This window comes from Bubalus kerabau, chromosome 11 (genome assembly GCF_029407905.1).
Source record: "Bubalus kerabau isolate K-KA32 ecotype Philippines breed swamp buffalo chromosome 11, PCC_UOA_SB_1v2, whole genome shotgun sequence".
In the NCBI taxonomy this organism is placed as follows: domain Eukaryota; kingdom Metazoa; phylum Chordata; class Mammalia; order Artiodactyla; family Bovidae; genus Bubalus; species Bubalus kerabau.
This window is the reverse complement of record NC_073634.1, coordinates 67,642,501-67,665,342: the sequence shown is the minus strand read 5'-3', so window position 1 is coordinate 67,665,342 and position 22,842 is coordinate 67,642,501. Positions and strand designations below refer to the sequence as shown.

General features: G+C 41.8%; 1 protein-coding gene across 4 annotated transcripts in view; it reads right to left on the bottom strand.

The window, feature by feature from the left end:
* The window catches only part of MEIS1 (Meis homeobox 1), a 165,444-nt gene that overhangs the window by 111,585 nt on the left and 31,017 nt on the right, over positions 1-22,842 (bottom strand). The window lies entirely within an intron of this gene.

The window sequence follows — 22,842 nt, the reverse complement described above, 5'->3', positions numbered from 1 at the left end:
GCTGTCTACAACTAGAGAAAGCCCTCAGGCCACAATGAAAGCCCCAACCAGCTATAAAAATAAATAAATTTAAAAAAAGGAACAGGATCATGTTGGTTGTTAGGAAACCACCTCCACTCTCTTGACAAGAGATGGGTTTGCACCTAATAGAGAAAGACAAATACTACGACATCACTTAGAGGCAGAATTTTAAAATAATACAAATGAATCTAGATACAAAACAGATCCACAGACATAGAAAAACACAAACTTATGGTTACCAAAGGAGAAAGATGGGGAGGGAAGGGATAAATCAGGAGTCTGAGAGTAACTGATACTAACTACTATACATAAAATATATAAGCAACAAGGACCTACTGTATAGCACAAGGAACTATATTCAATATCTTATAATTGAAAATGGAATTAATCTTGAAAAAAAAAATATATATATATCGGCTTCCCTGATGGCTCAAGCTATAAAGAATCCACCTGCAATGCAGGAGACACAGAGATGTGGGTTCAATCCCTGGGTTGAGAAGGTCCCCTGGAGGAGGGTATGGTAACCCACTCCAGCATTCTTGCTGGGAAAATCTCATGGACAGAGGAGCCTGGTGGGCTATGGTCCATGGGGTCAAAGAGTCGGACACTACTGAAGCAACTGAACACACACACACACACACACATACATGTATATAAGTATGTCTGAATCACTTTGCTGTACACTTGAAACTAATACAATATTGTGTATCAACTGCATTTCAGTTAAAAATTTAAAAAAAATTCAAGGACCTTAGTGTGTCATGAGAAAATGGATTGAAAAAAATTAAAATAGTCACCGTGTGAAATAGCCTCTCTTGTCTCATCATGTCTAGGCTACAACATGGTACATACACAGAAGAACAAGAAGAGACGATTAGAATGAGGTGTGGGAGATGGAGAGTGGGCAGTCAACACCACGAGTTATTTTGTAGACAAAAGAAGAAGTAAAGCTGATTTGCTATAAACAAATAAAGACCTGCCTGTAAATCTGGTTTTGCCTCCCTGTAACTTCCCAGCACAAGCTGGAATCAAGATTGCCAGGAGAAATATCAATAACCTCAGATATGCAGATGACACCACCTTTATGGCACAAAGTGAAGAGGAACCAAAAAGCCTCTTGATGAAAGTGAAAGAGGAGAGTGAAAAAGTTGGCTTAAAGCTCAACATTCAGAAAACTAAGATCATGGCATCTGGTCTCATCACTTCATGGGAAATAGATGGGGAAACCGTGGAAACAGCGGCAAACTTTATTTTTGGGGGCTCCAAAATCACTGCAGATGGTGATTGCAGCCATAAAATTAAAAGACGCTTACTCCTTGGAAGAGAAGTTATGACCAACCTAGATAGCATATTAAAAAGCAGAGATATTACTTTGCCAACAAAGGTCCGTCTAGTCAAGGCTATGGTTTTTCCAGTGATCATGTATGGATGTTAGAGTTGGACTGTGAAAAAAGCTGAGCACCAAAGAATTGATGCTTTTGAACTGTGGTGTTGGAGAAGACTCTTGAGAGTCCTTTGGACTGCAAGGAGATCCAACCAGTCCATCCTGAAGGAGACCAGTCCTGGGTGTTCATTGGAAGGACTGATGCTGAGGCTGAAACTCTAGTACTTTGGCCACCTCATGCGAAGAGTTGACTCATTGGAAAAGACCCTGATGCTGGGAGGGATTGGGGGCAGGAGGAGAAGGGGATGACTGAGGATGAGATGGCTAGATGGTATCACCGACTCCATGCATATGAATTTGGGTGAACTCTGGGAGTTGGTGATGGACAGGGAGGCCTAGCATGATGTGATTCATGGGGTCGCAAAGTCGGACACAACTGAGCGACTGAACTGAACTTCCCAGAATCACAATTTCCTATTCAGTATTAATAGGCAAGGGATGCTTTGCACCTTATTTTACCAACTGCAATTACAATAAAGCTAGTCCTCAAGCTCTATATAACATTTGGTGAAATTTATCTATAATGCAAAGGATTATCTTCCTGTATTTTAAACTTCACTGATAACAAGACATCCTGAAATTCAAAGGCCTGATACTGCCCAATAGCTTCATCAAAGACCAAAGATTAATGTCAAAACATGAGACCAGAGATGCTAGAAGAAATTGTGTTACTGGGCAAATACACTCCCCATTCTAACTGGACTCCTGGGAGGAAATTTCAGCCAGGTCTTCAGAGAGCTCTGAATCCACCTCAATTGGACCATCAACAAGAGGTATGCCATGCAACATGTCATCCTGACTGACACTGCAAACCTCATTTTTTTTCAGACACCTTAATATGTGGTGTAGAAATAGCACTAGCTGTGTTTAAAAGAATCCAGTGGACTGGAAGTCTGAGGTGAGAAGTATCATCTGCAATCTAAATCTCTTCTTCCTCATTCACTTCCTCCTCATCACCTCCAAAGGTAAAAGTGACAGATTTATGACAAGGCATTTGAGGGTGATGAACAATAGAAGGGATTCTAGTATAGGTGGCAATTTCAGTGGCCCACCAAGATAGAGGGCTCCCTGTCCTGACACCAAGGGCAAACAAACGCTCTGTGCTGTAAAGTGAAGACACACTTGGGAATAGTACTCGAGTCTCCATCCCCCATTATGTCATCACTCAAACTCAGAAATCAGCGCCAGTACTAACCAGATCATGATGATGATAGCAGCTAATACAGACATAATGTTTACTATGTGCCAGGCACTGTTCTCAGTTCTATATATCAACTTGTTTAATCTCACCAACAACTCAATAAGTAGATGTTAATATCACCCACATGTTTTAAGTGTCTAGGCTACTCTTCTGCCCAAAGAAGATAAAGTCATTTTTTCCATGAGAAGAGACCAATACTCTTCGGGTCTAATCACATATTGAGCCCCCCTCATGCCTGAAAATTAATCAACAGCATCAACCAATACTTTGGCCACCTGATGCAAAGAACTGACTCATTGGAAAAGACGCTGATGCTGGGAAAGATTGAAGGCGGGAGGAGAAGGGGACGACAGAGGATGAGATGGTTGAACAGCATCACTGACTTGATGGACATGAGTTTGAGTAAGCTCTGGGAGTTGGTGATGGACAAGGAAGCCTGGCATGCTGCAGTCTATGGGGTCGCAAAGAGTCGGACACAACTGAGCTACTGAACTGAACTGATCAACCAAGTTGGATGAATGTGTCAGTAACTCCTAAGAGGACAGCATCAGGAAATATGTTTGTCCCAGATATTTCTCAACTCAGAAGTGAGGGGAGGGACTTCAGTGATGGTCCAGTGGATAAGAATCTGCCTTGCAATGCAGGGGATGCAGGTTCGATCCTGGTCCAGTATCTAAGATCCCATATGCCTTGGGGCAACTGAAAGCCTGCACACTGCAAGTACTGAAGCCTGTGCACTCCAGAGCCTGTGCTCCACAACTAGAGAATCCATGTGCCACAACAAAAGATCTCATATGACACAGCAAAGATGCCTTGAGCCACAACTAAGGCCTGATGCAGCCAAACAAACAAAAAATTAATAAATAAATATTAAAAAGAAAAAAAGTGAGGGGAGAAACAAACACTGGACTGTAAATTCTTGAAGGCAGGAATGGTCTTATTCATCTTTGTTGTCTCGGGATTTAGCACAGTGTCTAGTACTCTGTGAATGAATGAATGAATGAATGAATGAGTGAGTGAGTGAATAATGAATGAAATAGAAGTGTCTGATCACTTCCTGCTAAAGATCTTCCCTAATTTTATTCTCTCTTCTCTCTTCTCAATGAGAGATACGATGAATACATTTCAGAAATACATGGACCACGAAGGTATCCGTTATTAGGTTACTTCTTAAGTTGGTACAAAAGAAAGGTGTCGGAGTTGAAAACCTGGCAGATTCTGGTTCTGGTATTTCCCACCTACGCCTGTGAGAGGCAATTCTCATCTATAAAATGGAGATGTGGAGATTTTATAAGATTACTATAGGATTAGTGGTCAAGACTCACAAACTGAGATAGGTAGACACATTTCAGAAAAAAAAAATGCTCTTTGTTAGGAGATTTTTCCTTCCCATGATCCCACATTGTGTGTGTGTGTGTCAGTTGCTTAGTCATGTCCGACTCTTTGCAACCTCATAGACTGCAGCCCACCAGGCCCCTCTGTCCATGGGATTCTCCAGGCAAGAACACTGGAGTGGGTTGCCATTTCCTACTTACCCCAAAAGGAACTATAGAAAGAAAGTGAAGTTGCTCAGCTGTGTCTGACTCTTTGCAACCCCATGGACTGCAGCCCACCAGGCTCCTCCATCCATGGGATTCTCCAGGCAAGAACACTGGAGTGGGTTGCCATTTCCTACTTACCCCAAAAGGAACTATAGAAAGAAAGTGAAGTTGCTCAGCTGTGTCTGACTCTTTGCGCCCCCATGGACTGCAGCCTACTAGGCTCCTCCATCCATGGGATTTTCCAGGCAAGAGTACTGGAATGGGGTGCCATTGCCTTCTCCAATTCCACATTGTACGTGACCCATAATAGGTGTTTAATAAACATTTGTTAAATAATAGAGGATCAGAACAAAAGAGACACCTGTTTCTGATCCTCTAAATACCAATTCATAAGACTTTCTCTGAGGGGCTCACCTCAGGTCAGGGCTGACCTCAGCAGATGGGATGAGAGTAAGTTCAGGCAAAGTTACCCTTTATTTCTTTAGGTTACAGTTGGAAAAGTTACATTCAAGTGCACACTGAAATCAACAATATTGTCAGCCTTTGGGAGAAAAGAGTGATGACAGGATAGAGGAGACTCCAGGTACCAGGTCTGAAAAGCAAGCCCGTGGGCCCCAATTCTTGTACCTCCTTTCTCTGCTCCCCACACCAGCACCCCAGGTCACACGCCAAGAAATGGCAGCGTCATCGCTGTCACTCTGCCCCTCTGAAATAGGAACCAGGATTAGCTCTGGCTGGCTGAAGCTCAACCCAGATAAGTCCAGAGCGATGCTGATAGGCAGCGGGAAGGAATTTGAGGAAGTGACAAGAAATGCCACGTCACCCACCATAAAGAAAGCTTTCCCACAAAGTGGCCTGGGAGGCAGCTACAAAGCCAACTGGTGCTCAGAAAAATGCAGATAAACACAGAAGTCTTTCCTAGAAGCAGGACAGAAAACCAGCCACACACAATTCATGTCCTTGCCACATCCTTCAGCAACTACAAGGAAGGATGTAGAAAGCTCCCCTCATGCAGCCCAGAGGAGGCTGAACAGAGAGTCCCTGAGCCCTCCTGCTGCCAGAGGCCAGGACCTCCCAGGCACACACTCACCTCTGCCATTTCTAATGCGTCAACCAGAGAATCACCAGTAATCCTAAAGGAGTGTGTGTGTGTGTTTACAGAGATTCTAGATTATAGTCTTTATGTCACAGGGAGGGGTTTGTGGCCATGTCAGAAATACACTTCCTAATTTCATCCACCAGGTAATAGACATCAGAATAATCCTCAATGGCATCTGTCAGCGTAAAGATTTCCACTGTTCTTCACAAAAGTTTCGTGGAGAAGTGGAAGTCAGCAAGCAGTGATTCTCCCAAGAAATTCACAAGGAAAGAGATAGGGCCTAGCAAGAAGACTAGCCAGGGAACTCTTCTGCTCTACCGTTGCTGTTTATTTTGTTTGTTTGTTTGTTTGTTTTTTTAAGACAGCACAAAATTCCCCACTGGTTATCTATGGCATAACCTTCTTTCCTTTTATTTTAAAATTTCATTCAAAGGACCTCTTCTCCCAAAAGTATATCCAAAACTTACTGGAGATATCATCATGAGGAAATCTGTACTTTGATAGATGGAATATAAGGTCAAATATTTACAATATATTTAGAAAAATATCTTGCTATTAAATAATACCAGTAACCACTTACAAAGATATGGTTTTTCCAGTAGTCATGTATCGATGTGAGAATTGGACTATAAAGAAAGCTGAGTATCAAAGAATTGATGCTTTTGAACTGTGGTGTTGGAGAAGACTCTTGAGAGTCCCTTGGACTGCAAGGAGATCCAACCAGACCATCCTAAAGGAAATCAGTCCTGAATATTTATTGGAAGGACTGACGCTGAAGCTGAAACTCCAATACTTTGGCCACCTGATGAGAAGAACTGACTCATTGGAAAAGACCCTGATGTTGGGAAAGATTGAGGGTGGGAGGAGAAGGGGACGACAGAGGATGAGATGGTTGGATGGCATCACCGACTTGACAGACATGAGTTTGAGCAAGCTCCGGGAGTTGGTGATGGCCAGGGAAGCCTGTCATGTTGCAGTCCATGGGGTTGCAAAGAGTCGGACACGACTCAGCTACTGAACTGAACTCACTACTTACAAGGTCATGGTGGATCAGTCCCCTAGGCCAGTGTTCTAAGTGTCTTTGCAAGAAACTCTGGCTAAGATTCTGCCATCTCAAACTGTCCCACAACTTCTATCTAGAAAGAAATTTGACTCACTGGTATCCCAGAGATCTCATAAGGGCCACGGTTGTCAGTAGACCAGTCTTTCATCTGGGTAGCTGGGAAAATAGTTCAGTGCAATGCATTTTTGCTCAGGATTCTTTGAGAACACACCAAATAGGAAATGATTAGAATTACATTTACTTACTCTCACATATTAGCATTAAATTATTAGTTGTATTAGTGGCTTACATTTACATTAAACTTGCAAATTACATAGACCCTTATTTCCATTCTACAAGCATCTCCATTTTTTCCCTGCATGCATATCTAATCATTCGCTTACCTCTTATCACTCCGGGAACCCACAGTTCTTAATTCCATGGATTTCCACAGGGCAAGAATCTAGGCCACCGTTTATGCACAGAAATCAATTCAGCCATCACTACAGTATGCATCAAAACAACATTTTAAGAGCAGAAGTTGCAGCCAGTGGCATTGAGCCAAAGCACCTCTTCTCAAAAGGAAAATGCAGTGGGATTTTTTAAGAGCAAATAGGACAAGTCACCGAGGCTTTATGCCTCACCAAGAAGTGGGGGATTCTTAATGGCCCAAAGTGTCTTGATTCAAATCTGGAACTTAATAAGACTTGTGCCTGAAGAAAAGCGCTGATTGCCACATCCCCCAGCGCCCTTTAGTAGTGTCCCACGTCAATATATTCACCAGGCCCATTTTCTCTTTCTTTGCCCCTAGTGAGATTACTAACCAACAATATTTTTATGTTTTTAATTAGAATCTGAAAGACCATTTGGGCACCATCTTGTATTTTTACAAGCACTGCATCTCTGAAATACAAGATTATATTAACGTGATGTCTTCCAAAGAAATCATGTTACTAAGTATCATAAATCACAGAAACATCATTGGCTTCTTCTAAAATTGTAATCTGCAAACTACACCATTCACAAGTTATAACAGTCTATTCAAATATATATTAAAGCCATAAAAAGTTTCCCCTCACCCACATTCTTTTCCCACAGGCCAAATAAAGGTGAATTAAGGAAATTTGGCAAAGGGTATACATGGCTATTGCCATTTCCCACAGCAAACAGGGTATTTTCCTCTGGGAATAAAACATTTTCCTTAAACTACTGTTTATAACCCTTATCAGCTCAACAGCAATAGAGCCATCAAGTCCAATCTCTTATGGAAAAAAGTCAAGGTCAACAAGTACTTGCATTTTTGTTTATCTTTAGCTACAATTGCTACTGACATTCAATTGGGTAATAAACACAGGTCTGTCAAATGTTCCCAACGAACAGGTGATCCAAAAGCTATCTCAGAACAAGGCCACAGCCAGGTAATCAAACAATCCTGTTATAACAATTATGATTTGAGTACATTTATTTATAGATGCAAACATCAGTGAATTCTGAGCGAACATTGCCATACCATTCCCACCACTGGGTAATAAGAGTGAGGAAGTACAGGAGGGCATTTGTTAGCATTGCTCACCAACAATAATGCGTGCATTCTCACGAGCAGAGTACCGTTCAAAGAAAAGGTTTTCTCCTCTTATCTCTTCTATTTAAAAGCAATTTTGTGTAGTTCAATACAGCCATGTCCTTTACTCTGCTTGCCACCAAAGTTCCTGAGCCCGGTTGCCTTTCTCTGCCTGAAAACCAATTCTACGGTTATGTGCGTGTGTCTATTTGGAACTGTTGCATGATTCCTTTAAGCCAGCATGGTTGCTACCTTAGAAAACATTTCGTTTTAACTTGAAAAGTGCTAGGATTTGTTCAGCATGTTTAATTCTACAGAGGCAGAGAAAGATCTGTAATAAATACTTCTTTCCAATCCATCAAGAAACTCACTGATAGCAATAGGAGTTATGCATTTGGATCTGGGCAGCATATGGCTCCATGCCACATTCAACTTACAGATTAAAAATAGAATCTGTTCCAGATGAAAAGTAAGGCACGTTAAACCAACTGCCTCTACCTGAAATGTGGAAACCAAATCTAAGGACCACAGCCATGATCTAGGATGATGACTCTGACCCACATAACCTGTCTACTGCCTCCACCTCACGTATGAAAAATAAGCCTAGGGAATATTCTTGGAACCTCAAAGGAATTCTTCCACTCCTTGCTATGTAGCTTTTATTAACGTTCCATCATTTAGTGGAGCAATTAATGTTTTCCAAAGCTGATTCCTTTCCTATCAAGAGTATCAGGACATCTGGAAACAAAATAATGGGCAATCTTTCTAAAAATATACAAACCTACATCCTGGGAAAGAAAGTGAAAACTAACAGCGAAAAAAAATTCTGGACGCACAAAATGAGGTACACTATTTTAAAGGCCAACTTTCAATGTAGATGCACTAAGGACCAGGTGACAGATTTTGAGTCAAGAAAATACTGTTTCAATATTAAAAAACAGTATCCTGGATTCTTCAACATTCTGGCAAAAAGTGGATTGAATGGAGTTGTATCAGCAAGTGTTAAGAGTATACTATTTTCCATCCTGGAATCGATTAAGTCGTGGGCAGGTAATTTGAAGATTCTACATAAAAAGAAAACTCAGCAGTCTGGGAAGGGGAAAGACAGGATTAGCACCCACTGAGAGTCCATGAACATGAAGGCTTGTGAAACAAAGCATCTACTCCGAGGAAATGCTCATCAATCAGCTGTCAAGCAAAGGGGGAAGTCACCTCATGTTCAGAGCAGTAAACTGATGAAATGAGTCACCAAATTCCCATGATAGCTTGGCTGGCCTCTTCCTTTCCATGCAGCCCCTGGTCACCATGGAGCCAGAGCCTTCTCTGCAGGAAAGCAGGCCTGCAGAGGGTGGTGGCCGGGCTTCCAGGAGCTGCCCTCAGAAAGGGTGGGAAGAACGTGCAGCCAGGTTGTGGGGGAGAAGGCATATGCCACAATGACCAGCCTACCTCAGGGAGGCTACCCTGAGAAGATAGGGAATGTGCTGGAAGGGACCTGTGGTCTAGAGAGCAGTGTTCTGAGACTTGGCCTGCTTCCAGCCCTTCTGAGCTCCTCTACCCCTCACCACTCAGTCTGGTCCAGTCTCCTCCTCAAAAGTTCTCCAGAGCCTCCTCCTTCTGACTCAACCCACAACCCCAGTCTTCCTGAATATGAGAAGTGCTGGCCCCAACCTTCCCCCCAACGCATCCCTCTTCACTTAGATCTGCTCAGGACACAACACTGTTTTCAGTGGCTCCCCAATTCCCATCCAACTCCCAACTCCCAAGGCAATGTATACGACCCTTCGCGGTCTGGTTCTGCTCCCTGCCGGCCTCACCTCAGACTTTCCTTGCCCCTGTTCTCTGCTCACACTCCAGCTACAGTGGCATGCTTTCTCTTTCCTTCATGCCACTACACAAACTAATTTCTGTGCCTCGTATGCCCTTCTACTTCTCCATCCATATCAAGTTTCCATATCAAGCTGTCCCTTGAGGAAGCTGGGTAGGAGACTGGGAATGAAAGCAGTCAAGAAAATACTGTTTCAGCTGAGGGAGATGTAAAGAATGAAAGCCCTTAATGGCTCTCAGGGCTAACTCTGGGAGTGGTGGCAGTGGTTGCCTGGAGTGCTGAGATGGACCCACATCCAAGTCTCATTCAACGAGAAAGGGCACTGTGATGGATTAATGTTGCCTGCCGTGAAGCCTGGGGAGAGGCAGTCACTGCGTCTTTGCCAGTTTGTTAGGTGCCACGTCTCTGCTTCCAAATTACACTGAGTCCAGTGAACCATGAGACTTAACCTGCCCTGTGTGAACTGTATGCTCCATCACTGGACATGCGGTGTCTTGGTTCCAGGAGTAGCCTCTCTCATTCTCAATTCTCACATCTAGCAATGGGCTGGTACACAGTGGACATTCCATTAATACTCAGTAAGTTGGTGAATGGGACTACTTCTATCTTCACCTTTTCTAGGTTTGGGAGCATTCCTGTCATCAGCTTAAAATTCATGATATCAAACAATACCTTTTATTGGCACTAAGAGAATTCCTTTCACGTGGGGAGATGTTCTGAGTGCTTGGTAAATCAAATATTCACAACACACAATCCCCTCCAATTTTACAGGCTGAAATCATAAAGACTGTGGCCACCATATCTTACCATCCTAGTATCCCAGCTCAGTCCCTCAGCATCTCCATTTTAACCATCACTTATCTGAATCTTAAATTGGGGCTTCCCTGGTGGCTCAGATGGTAAAGCATCTGCCTGCAATGCGGGAGACCCGGGTTCAATCCCTGGGTCAGAAAGATCCCCTGGAGAAGAAAATGGCAATCCACTCCAGTACTCTTGCCTGGAAAATTCCATGGACAGAGGAGCCTGGTAGGCTACAGTCCATGGGGTCGCAAAGAGTTGGACACGACTGAATCACTTTCTATCTCAATCTCTCCAGATCCATTTACCTCATTTCAGAGGATAACGACCAGAAGGACAAGAGTATTCTCACCTGTACCCCTGTCCCCAGATACAGGGAGAAAAGACTGGAAAATGGAGCTGGCTCACCATAAAATGGGCAGAAGAGGGTGACAGAAACTGGGAAAGACACTCATGGCATCATCACTAATAATAATCAGCACTACAGTTCATATGAAGACAAGCTGTCATCTGTTTCAGCCATGGCAATCAAACTTAGCTTAGATACCAAGGAGTTAAAATGTGAATGGGCTGAATATAAATCTAGACATCCAGACAAATAAATCAAATATTGATCTAGCACTTACTCTATTTGCAGCACTGTGCTAGGGAGCTGAGGGAGATGTAAAGGAGTCCTACAGGTGTTGTGAGGATGGCAGCCTATGCCGTCTTCCTGGATTACCTGGGTGAGGATATGTGGGTTCTAATGCCTGTCAAAGAGATTCTTCTGAGCAACTTCCAAGGATGCTCTAAATCTCATAACTAATTATATTTCACTCTTCATTTTGGCTGCTAGGAAGCTCAGAGCCAAATTAACTGCCTACTTCTTACAACTGGACATGAGCCTATAATTCATAATGTTCCATACTCTCTTAAGAATGACTTCTTATTTTCTTTTCATTCTAATTTTTTCATCTACTTTTTTTGAATTTTATAATATACTATATATTTCTGCTTCCTTCCTTAAATCCTTTCACAGAATGAAAAGGAAAATATGTAAAAACATTGTATAATTAAGATATATCGTCTTCACCTAAGGTATCAAAGTACAAAAGGGTGTCAAGGTCTTACCTGTCCTGATGTCCCGGGTGTATTGTAAAAGGGGGCACTCAAGGAAAGAGTCAAACAAAACAAATAAAATGTTTAAAAAGAGAGAGAACTGATCAAATGTTAAAGATCTAGCCATAAGCCTACTGGCAAATACAATGCTTTCCGTATTGACTCTTCAATTCCTTCTTTCTTAAAAAAAAATTTTTGAAGATAATTTTGACTTTCTAGGTAGAGTCTTGTTCCCTTCTTCTCCTAATGTGGGAATAGATAGGAGAAGTTCTACCTCTTCCATTCTTTGTTAGGAAATAAGATGAGTTTCGTCTAGGTGGGAAGGCACATGGGTTGATATTGGTAAACAGGGAAGGCCAAAGCTAATTGTACTAATCAAACAGAATGCTTTTAGGTTAAGTAATTACAGAAAATTATCTGCAAGACTGAACTAATCCACAAAGCCAGACACTTGAGCAAAACGCAACTTATCAACTACACTTCTGGGACCAATCAATGTAAAAGGGAGACAACGCCTACCTCTTTTAAAGTAAAATGCTTGGCATAAATTTACTGTTTGGGTTAGTTTTTGCTAGGCCAACAGCCAAAACCTCCACCACTATCCTTAATTAGTGCTAGCAGTCATGAGGGAGAGAGATAAATTCAGGAGCAGAGCTCAATATCACATCCCAGGGGATGGAATCACGTCTGCTGCTGGGAACAGCACAGGACATAAAAGCGTTCTCCCAGGGCGGCAGAGTTACTCCTGTAATCCATCCTTAACCTCCTACCTCAAGGTCCCTCAAAAGATTCCAGAATGCTGCAGCCAGTCCCCAGCCATCTTCTGTTGGACACCCATTCAGGCCCAGAGGATAGAACCCAAGAGGAGGAGTAGGCAGAACTAGCAACTAGGCAGATGCTGTGATTTAAGGTACATCCCCAAATTCTGCAAGAGCTACCAATAGAATCTTTCCTTGAGTGCCCCAGTCAAAACCCCTCTCTGGGGGTGGGAACAGGCAAAACTTTGGTATCTGTTTACATTTTGACAGAGAGGATCATGTGTGATCTGGTACCCAGAAGAAATCGGTCCTGGGGGAATGTAGTGCAGAGAGTTTGAAAGCATGAGAGAGTTCCCAGTCCTCTTCAACAAATAATTATCCATCAGTGGTCATGTGCCATAACTATGCTGGGCACAGGAGAGTTAAAGATGAAGAAGACATAATCCCTTGGGGAGGCTGATGCATGAATGTTTCATTTCAATATATGAGAAAGGAGGCACTTACCTGGAGGGCCAATGGTTAAGACTAGGGGTGTGGGTTTGATCCCTGTTTGGGGAACTAAGATCCTGCATGTTGCATTGTGTGGCCAAAAATTTATGTTGTTGTTTAGTTGTGTCTAACTCTTTTGTGACCCCATGGACTGTAGGCCATCAGGCTCCTCTGTCCATGAGATTTTCCAGGCAAGAATACTTGAGTGGGTTGCCATTTCCTTCTCCAGGGGATTTTCCTGACTCAGGGCTTGAACTCATGTCTCTTGCATTGCAGGCGGATTCTTTACCACTGAGCCACCAGGAAAGCCCCCTACACACACACACACACACACACACACACATACACACACATATATACTTAGAATGTCTAGGAGGATGGACATGAAAATATATGTGTGTGTGTGTATTTGTCTGTATATATATACACACATACGTTTATGAAAAAGGACAAGACACAGGATACCCTGAGAGCATAAAAGAGGGTCATTTCCTCCAATCGGGGGGTTCACAGAATACTTCTTACAGATGACACAAATTAACATAGAAGTTTTTAACCTGGACTTCCCCAAGGGGATCCATGGTTTAGAATTCAGAAGACCTAAGTACTTAGGAGGGAAAAAATTAATCTTTTATTATCAGTAAACTTTAACTGGAATGAGTATTTATCTCAAGTGTGTATCTAGGTAGGCACAAATCACAGAACTATTAGTAGGACCTGTGACTTTGTCACCTGTGGAAATCATAATAACATATCCCAAAATAGTTGTTATAAATATCTTATCTTAAGACACTGTTTACATTCATCATTCTTTCAAAAATGTGGTAGACAATAGAATTATTGCTAGACTTCATTATTTAATGCATATTAAAACAAGAAACTTACATCATTATATTACAATTTGTTTTTTAAAATATTTTGATAACTGGGTTTCAATATAGTTTCCCTCATAATCTTATGTATTTGATTTTATGCATTAATAAAAATATTACTGACAAGGGATCCATTGACTTCACCAAACTGCCAAAGGGATCTTCTCCCCTTCAAAGTGTCAGGATTCCCTGAAGAAGATCAGTATGAATCAGCTGATGTGAATAAAGACTGAGAAAGCAATGAGGACCCTACTGGTTCAAACAGCAGAGACCCTTGGTGGCCACTTGGGCCAAGTTCCCAAGAGGGGACTATGGATCACAGTTGGCCTCACAGGGCCCCAGAGATACTGAACTTACATGGCAGTCTGAGGATCAAGGTAGAAGTGTCCCTCTGCCAGTTAGGACAAATCCCATCCACTCTGTGTTTCAGTGAACATCCTTGGCCACAGAGTTCAGTGTATCTGTGTCACTGGTGTGTTGTGAAATACATACACTCATAGCTTCCTAAGAATATTCAGTATTTAGTGAATATTTCACCTCCATAAGCTTAATGCTCTTGGTAGCACACATGAGCTTCCTGAGGGCAAATACTATGACCTACTCAATTTAATAGCCTCACACAGGGCACCTTCCATACAGTAAGTGCTTAATCTATTTCTAATGACTTGACTGAAATGTATAAATTTACATTTCTCCCCTTAAATACAACTTGTGATCATATTCTGGCTCATCTGCAAGAAGTGATTACAATTTTAAAGTCTTTTTAGCTCCTTGGGCTATATGAAATGGATGCTTCCCTAAAATTAACTTCCTCATTGCAGCCTTGCCAAGAATGACACCTTATAAAGAATCCACTACCGGGGACAATGGATTCTCTCCTGGTTTATTTTCTAGAGTAGAAACTGAAACACATGTTTCAGCTGTGCCAGGCTGTATGTGGTGACCTTAGAATGCCTAGGAGGATGGACCTGAAAAGCAAGTTATTGCTTATAGTTTAAAACTCAATGCAGAGTCAAAAGGAAAAAGGAAAGTGAAAGAGAATAAAAGAAAAGAAAGGCCTTATTTGGAAACTGAATTAAATAATTACACACTAATATCTGAGTTTTGAAAGCACAGGTGACCCTTTTATTATTTACATAAGGCAATAAAATGCATGTTATTAATACAAATGTGGAATATATTCTTTTATATGAGATATGTTTTTGAAAAACACTTCATGGTTTTGGGAAGAAAGAACTAACCATTTACTTCCAGGTCCACTACAACAGAAAGTATAACATCCCACTCTCCCTGAGAGGCCAGCGTTGTTACAGTCAGAAAAGCTTTCTCTAATCTTCAGTAGACAAAGTGAAATTGTAAAGAAGACACCTTTCTAAAATGTTTTCATACCTTCTGGCTTGCAGGACTTCCTGATGAGTTGACATAACATCATCATTCATAGAATTCTTTGCTACTCATTTTTTATTTTGAAATATCACAAGACTCTTGAGAGACGAATGCCATTAATTCTTGGAAAGTCAGAGAACTGGGGTATAATTTCAGAAGTCCTACAAGTCACACTGAAGTTGGTATTTCTTAAGAAACCACAACAAAAACAAAATTTCAATCCATCGAAGGCAACAAAAATCCCAGTATCTGCACAGGTGACATAGCAAGTGTCAGCAGCAAAGCCTACATTACATACAGAGTGTTCTGTAACTGCAAACCAGGGGGAAAACAGACGTGTGGTTTTAAGGCCATACTTAACAAGTATCGCACTTCTTAAATTTCAAAAACTAGAGTACAAAATTTGATAAGCTATCCAGACCTTGAGTTCACACATAAATAAAAATGAGCAATCAACAGAAAATACACGAAATGAGTCTGTTGACTAATGTCCTGTCTTTTCCAATCGAGGGTCAGACCCATTCAAACCCAATCACATGAGGATGGACTCTGTAAAGGTCAATCAAAGGCAGGCTGAAACTCCAACTGTCTCGCTGACCTTCAGAGCTTGTGATAAATTGCTATCAGTCAATGTCAACTAATGACAGGAGCTCTTTGGCTAATCAATTGTTCTAAAAATGATCAAGAAAACTACTCACAGGACAGCTCATTTTCACATCAATGCCTCTGAAGTATGAAAAGCTCATTTTTTGAGTTTTTAATAAGCTCATAAGTAAAGCAGTTACTTGGTAACAGAGGTCACCTTACAGAAAAAGACAGAACCTTTGTCTGCCTTTTACATATTCTTTTATTACCATATTATAGTAAAAATATGCCATGGATATGCCACAGGGCTACATAATAAAGTAGGTAACACTTCATCCACTTCGCAACACATACTTTTGTGTTAGAGGGAAATCTATTTGGGAGTAAATAATTTCAAATGAATTTTTAAGTTAAGATGAAAAACAATGACCGAGTTCACTGGGGATGTACCCCTGGTATTAGTGAGAATATGCACTTTCTGTGAAAACACTCGTGGCCAAGTTCATGCCCCTAAATAAACAGTTATGCCTTTTAGATTATGCAGTTATTTTTCTTTGTTTAAAGACAACCTGCTTTCATGATGCTTGAAGCCAAGCAAATGGAGAACAGAAAACAGTTACTCACATTTGATGAGTCAATAAAAGATAAGGTGATTAGAGTACAGGGTGTTCTTGGGAAAAAAACAATTCTCTGTCCATACATCTAATTCAACATATTTGATAAGTTAGTAATATGGAACTTTTTGATAACATGGATTTGCAGAGTGTAATAACTTCCCCTTTCTTTTTTTACACCTGACTTTTCCCATCAGGAAATCATTTTCCTGTTCTGCCTGCCACTGCAAGCAAAGACCACACTTGAATTTGCAATCAACATTAAATGTAACTGAAGTACGACACAGGGCAGCGTTGGCCCAAGGGCTAAGGCCTGTGATCACAATTATATTCTACTTTTTTTTACCAAAGTGTATTTTGCAAAATGCATCCTAGTGCTATTGAAATAGAGGACATTCCAGGAGAAGAACAAGGCTTAAGAAGTAAGTGTGAACAAATATAGGATCATTTAAGTCATCTGGACCAACAGACAAATAAATGAAAAAAAAAAACAAGTCTACTTTTTAGACATTTTTCTTTCTTTTCAGGGTGCTTAGATTATTATAAATATTTTGTTTTTAAAATAAATTGGGATAAAAAAGGACAAAGTAAAACTGTTTCAAAACAAGCAGTATTTACTTTGTGTCTTCATCTGAAAAACTGCAGATTACAGATTATATCCTAAACCTGAGTTGCTACAGTAGTTTTTCAAATTAAAATATCTTCTGTGGCCTCAACTACTCTCAAGTTGTCCATAGGAAAGAAATAAAGGAGGGAGGGCAACACTTGAGCCAAGCCATAATTGGAAGTATGTGAAAAATGAAGTGTCAGTTTGGTCAATAAAGGGCAAAGGTCAAGGGGAACTGCAGCCCAAACTCTGTGCGAAATTGCTCATTAAGACATCCAATCAGAGAGCTCCTTCCCACCTACCCCATTATTCATCAGACAGCTGACTGTTTCAAATGCCCGGGTTTGGGCTGTTATTACTTTTCTTCTTCATGTAAAAAGGCGAGTGGGTATATAAATCGTTGCTTAGTCATCTGGAACAAAATGTGGCCCTTCCCTACCTCCCTCTCTCCCCGCACCCGCCCCTCCCCCCCACCCCACCGCCCTGCTCTCACCCAGCTCTGCCTGCTGGCTTCACAGGTCTGAAATGACTGCCTCCAAATTCCCTTCAATAATAAATGGAATTGCCTTCTGCCTATAGGTTGCCGGAACGCCTACAAAAGCTGGTGTGCAGGGGGGAGGGGCAGTGGGAGGCACTGGCAACTACGGACACATTATTGTAAAGACATAGCAGTGCTTCTCAATGGTTCCTCTTTAAAGAAACACCCTGATTTTGCATTTTTTTGTGGGAGCAAAGATACCATTGTTGATCTGAGCCCTGGCCCCCAAAGAAGCTCATAAGCGGGTTTTAGAAAAATTCTAGAGACCGGCAAAGTTCTTTAGGGTTGAAATGTTTCACGTGAAATTTCAATGTAGAAATCAGACTTTTTCTTTCTCCTCACAAAAGAGGAAAATGAGATGAGCTTGAAGTGGGAAATGTTCTGCGAGAGAAATGTCCTTACTTGTTTTCTAGGCTCTTCTTCTCAATTCAATAAATCTTTGAATGAGTGCAATGGTGGAGGCTCTTCATACATAATACAAATTAATCATATCAATCATCCTGCTCTGCTGTCAAGAGCTCAATCATCCTTCTACTTAGCACACAAAACTGGATTCTCAGTCCCCAGCAGAGTAGAACCCCCCTGAAGCTAACGCTGATTCTGTTTGATTCACAGCTTCATCACCCGATTACAGACAAGAGCACCAGCCCCAGTGCAGGCCCTAGGAGGCAGAGTCCTTGAGTTGATAACAGAGAGAACGGCCCTCGCAGGACCTGTTTTCCCATTTCTAGGTAACATCCAAGGATCACATCAAATAGTGGCTTGGGCTCTGGAGTCAGACTGCATGGGTTCAAGTCCCTGCTGTACCACCAACCAGGATGTGACTGTGGGTAAGTCTCTCGGCCTCTCTGGACCTCGATGACCTTCTCCACAACACGAGTGATTAAATACCTACACTGACTGACAGCCCATAGTGGGTTATTTTATTATTTCATTGCTATCACGTATTCATCTCTCTTGACTTTCAACCCAAAAAGGAGACTTGCCCAAACTCAAAACGTGTAAGCACAGCTAAGGCTGCTTATGAGCTACAGAGTGGCTCTGGAAGCCCTGGGGTGGGGGTGGGGGTTTACTGTGCCATGGTTAGTCGCTCAGTCATGTCTGATTCTGTGTGACCCCATGGACTGTAGACCGCCAGACTTCTCAGTCCATGGGGATTCTCAAGGCAAGTATACTAGGGTGGGTTGCCATGCCCTCCTCCAGGGGATCTTCCCAACTCAGGGATCAAACCCGGATCTCCTGCATTGCAAGAGGATTCTTTACCATCTGAGGCACCAGGGGAGCCCCGGGCTGAGGGGAGCAGTGGGAGAAAAATCCATGAAGAAAGCACCAGATTTGCTTGTGTTCTTCCTGTCCAAACCACATGCTTACTAGAATAGACCCTGATTACGATCAGTAGGGCAGCTGCACGCAGTAGGATAAAAAAGACACATGAAAGAGCCCAGAATCTGCCAATGTGCACCTCATCTTAGGTCCTGAACACACCACATCCTAAAGCAGTTACAAAGGCAAGAGACCAAGATTCTGAGGTGGCTGACAGTGACTCATTTCAAGATTTCTGAGCTCTACTTTTGTCTCTTCTGAAATGGGAAAATAGCAAATCACTGACAGGGTGAAAATAAGAATCCAATCTCATATCTCTGGAAGTACTTTGAGGAAAGTTAAAAAGTAGACAAAAATTAATGTTGCAGCCACATCAGCTGAAACCCCCAACCAAATACAGATGTTAGGCCTTCCTTATAAATCCCCATTTAAAGGTACATTGCTATTGAAGAATCAATTTCCTGCAAGGGACCACAAGTGTTAATATGAAATGAATGTAGATGTCATAAGAAGAATTGCCATGATAAATAATTTGAGTTGGGGGAGAGATATATTACATAAATCATTCATGCATGTTCATTCACTTCAGACATGTCTGACTCTTTGCAACCCCAAGGACTATAGCCCACCAGGCTCCTCTGTCCATGGGGATTCTTCAGGCAAGAACACTGGAATGGGTTGCCATTTCCTCCACCAGGGGAATCTTCCTGACCCAGGGATTGAACCCACATCTCCTGCATTGCAGGTGGATTCTTTACTGCTAAGTAAATCATGAATAAACACTGCTGCTGCTGCTAAGTCGCTTCAGTCGTGTCCACCTCTGTGCGACCCCATAGACGGCAGCCCACCAGGCTCCCCCGTCCCTGGCATTCTCCAGGCAAGAACACTGGAGTGGGTTGCCATTTCCTTCTCCAGTGCATGAAAGTGAAAAGTGAAAGTGAAGTCGCTCAGTCGTGTCCAACTCTTTGTGACCCCATGGACAGCGGCCCACCAGGCTCCTCCGTCCATGGGACTTTCCAGGCAAGAGTGCTGGAGTGGGGTGCCATTGCCTTCTCCACTAAATCCCCAAAAAAGAAGAATATCGCTGGCATTTTCTTGGTTATATACCTCATGTATATTCTCTTCAGAATGACCAGCATTGGATTCTGTACTTTTTTGTTTATGCTTAGGTAAAAATGTAGACTAAAACTCCTCTATCAACCAGAAGAGTCACTCATTTGTCTAATTACCAGGTTCTCAAAATTCCTCAAACGGCTGAAACTCTTTACTAGGAACTGTTAATGTATTTTGAAATCTGTCAGAATATTATGATTTCCTGGATGACTGATTTTCTTTTCTTTACTTGGTAAGTCCAAAAGAACAAGGCTCACTTGAGAGTCTGTCACATGCCTACCTTGCACTGTAGACAAGGTTGTTTAACAGAAGACCAAAGCCTAGGGGATTTTTTCTCTTTTTTTGTACCTTGGGTGCCATAATAAAGTGGCAAACATTGAAAACGAATAAGGGAAAAAGAAATGCAGTACAAATAATATAGTAGAAAAAGTTTTAAAATATGTATTACTCCCGTCTGTGGGGGAAACACCTCTCTAGATATGTTCTTGACAGATTGAGTTATTTCTGTCTATTGGGTATGTATAAAGACATATTTATGGATTTATAAATCTTTTGAAGAGGGCTGTTATTTACCCAGTTGACTAAAATGGACTCAAACTGTGTAAATAACTATTTAGGACATGCACTACGGGCCAATGCTGGCACGGCTTACACACCCATGCCTGCCAGAAAAGGCAGACAGGAGAACACGGGAAAGCCATGGTGCACAGCTAATCCAAAGGCTGCACAAAGATCCAGCTCCACAGGTCTCAAGGATGAAAAAAAAAAAAGAGCTGAGAAGGGTCATGGTTGGCATGGAAATGCACAGAAGTTGTTGAAGCAACACTTCCAGGCATCATTCTGCATTTAGCAGGGAATAAATCGCACTGCCCAGGAGAGCCTGTGGGGAGGGGCAGGGGGCACAGAAGGTGTGACTCCTACCACCTCTGTGGTCCAGCTGGTGGGGGGAGTCCTGGGGGTGGGGGGTGTGATCAGCACCAAAAGCCTTCCCATGATGACCATGGAAATAAGTGACTTTACTTCTTTGCTAGAAAGAGGGCATGATGAGAAGAGTCTTAAAAAAATAATCAGGAAACTGAAATTTGAGGTCTGGCACTGCACCATAGCTTCAGCAAACTGCCCAGCTCATCCAACCTCCTGTTCCTCGTCTGTCAAATGGGCTAGACCTGTTTTATCTACCGCCCAGGATTGCATGACTGTTTTCCACAGGTTCCATTCGAATGAGACAATTTATGTGAAAATGCATTAAAAGGAAAAACAAGCTAGTGGTTTTTATATGAAAAAACAGAAAGAGAAACGATGTGAATGGAAAACTCCAGTAACGTGAAGGGTATATGGCTTACAATCACATTCATTATTAAACTGGCCTTTGGAGAACACTCATTGAAGGAGAAATGAACCTGAGAAATTCCTGATTCCTTGTTCTGATGTGTCAAAGGGGAAGACTGGGATGGGGCACTTGCCCTCTGAAAATCTTTGTATCTGAGGATGTTTCTGTTTTAAATTCAAATACATTGTAGCAGTTTACATCCTTCAAAGTAGCAGCTAAACCAGGGGCCTGCTGGGTGATATATTCTTTTTAAAATAGCAAGACATGAAAAAAAGAAAAAGAAACAAACAAACGAAACACTAGGCTATGACCCCATGTAGCAACTTTGGAGCACAGCAGAAAGAATTGAGATTCCATTTACACCTTTGGAAAATTCATGGTGCAAGCTGAATTCTGAAAGTAGGGCTTTCTATGGAAATGTTGACCTCACCTTAACTACAGCACTGTGAACAGTGACACCATAATGTATACATACCCACACTTGAAAGGAAAGAGGCCCTGTGGATTTATGCTGCATATAATTCTGCAGTAAAAGGCAGAGGTCAGAGGTTACCTGTTTCTGTCTCAGCTCTGAACAAGTTTACTATTCTAGGCTCCATTTTTACTAGACTTAGAGTTGTGATGATGTCAGCAACTTCTCTCTGAACAATAAAATACCTCAAATGCTTACAATTCTATGTGTAAAAGTTATTCCCAGTCCAAATAGCATATATGTACCCGCCTCCCAAGAAAGGACTTTCCTGTTTCTGTTATTCCCTTCTCTAGGGGAATCTTCTTGACCCAGGACTCCTGAATGGGAGGCGGATGCTTTACCACCTGAGCCACCAGAGAAAGTTCCGCATTGTCAAACTAATCGTGTTCAATTCATTGCAGACATTGCAGTTCTAATTGCATAGCCCAGTTTGGTTAGAAAACAAAATTCTTTTGTTGGGTAACAACACTCCAGTGAAACATGATCATAAAAGCTGATTTTAAAAGTATGTACCTACTGTGGGCTCAGAGTCAACCTCAATAAAGCCGTCTTTTTATATTCAGGGAGAGAATACTCTTTTAAACTTTGGTTGCATGAATTGAACACAAAATCCCCTGCAGTAGGTCTCATCAAAAGCAGTACAAGACATTTAAATCCTCGTTCACCTTATTGCTGAAGCTGAACTTTATGTTTAAACTTTATCTCCCACCAGTGACAGTCAGACATGCACATCCACGGGCACCCAAGTACACACAGGTATGTGCACTCCAAGAACCACAGTGACGAAACTGATCTGGTTGCTTTCCATCTCATCCTAATTCCCTCTAGTTTGACTTTGCCATGAAGTCAAGCACTGAAGAGATCCAAATAAGTAAATCTGGAAAAATGGCTTCAACCCAGTGAAGAGAAAAGCCCAACATGGTTCCTGGAAGGCCCACTGCCTCCTAAGCATCTTAAGACATCATTCAATTGGAATCCTAGAGGATGTTTCTTCACGATCTCTCGAAAAGCCTCTAACGGAAAGTAATAATAAACTTTTGTTTATTTCTATAGCAGGGTATTCGTGGCATGCTATTTTCACACATTCAAACGTCTAATCAGCTTCTTTCATCGGAATTCACTGAC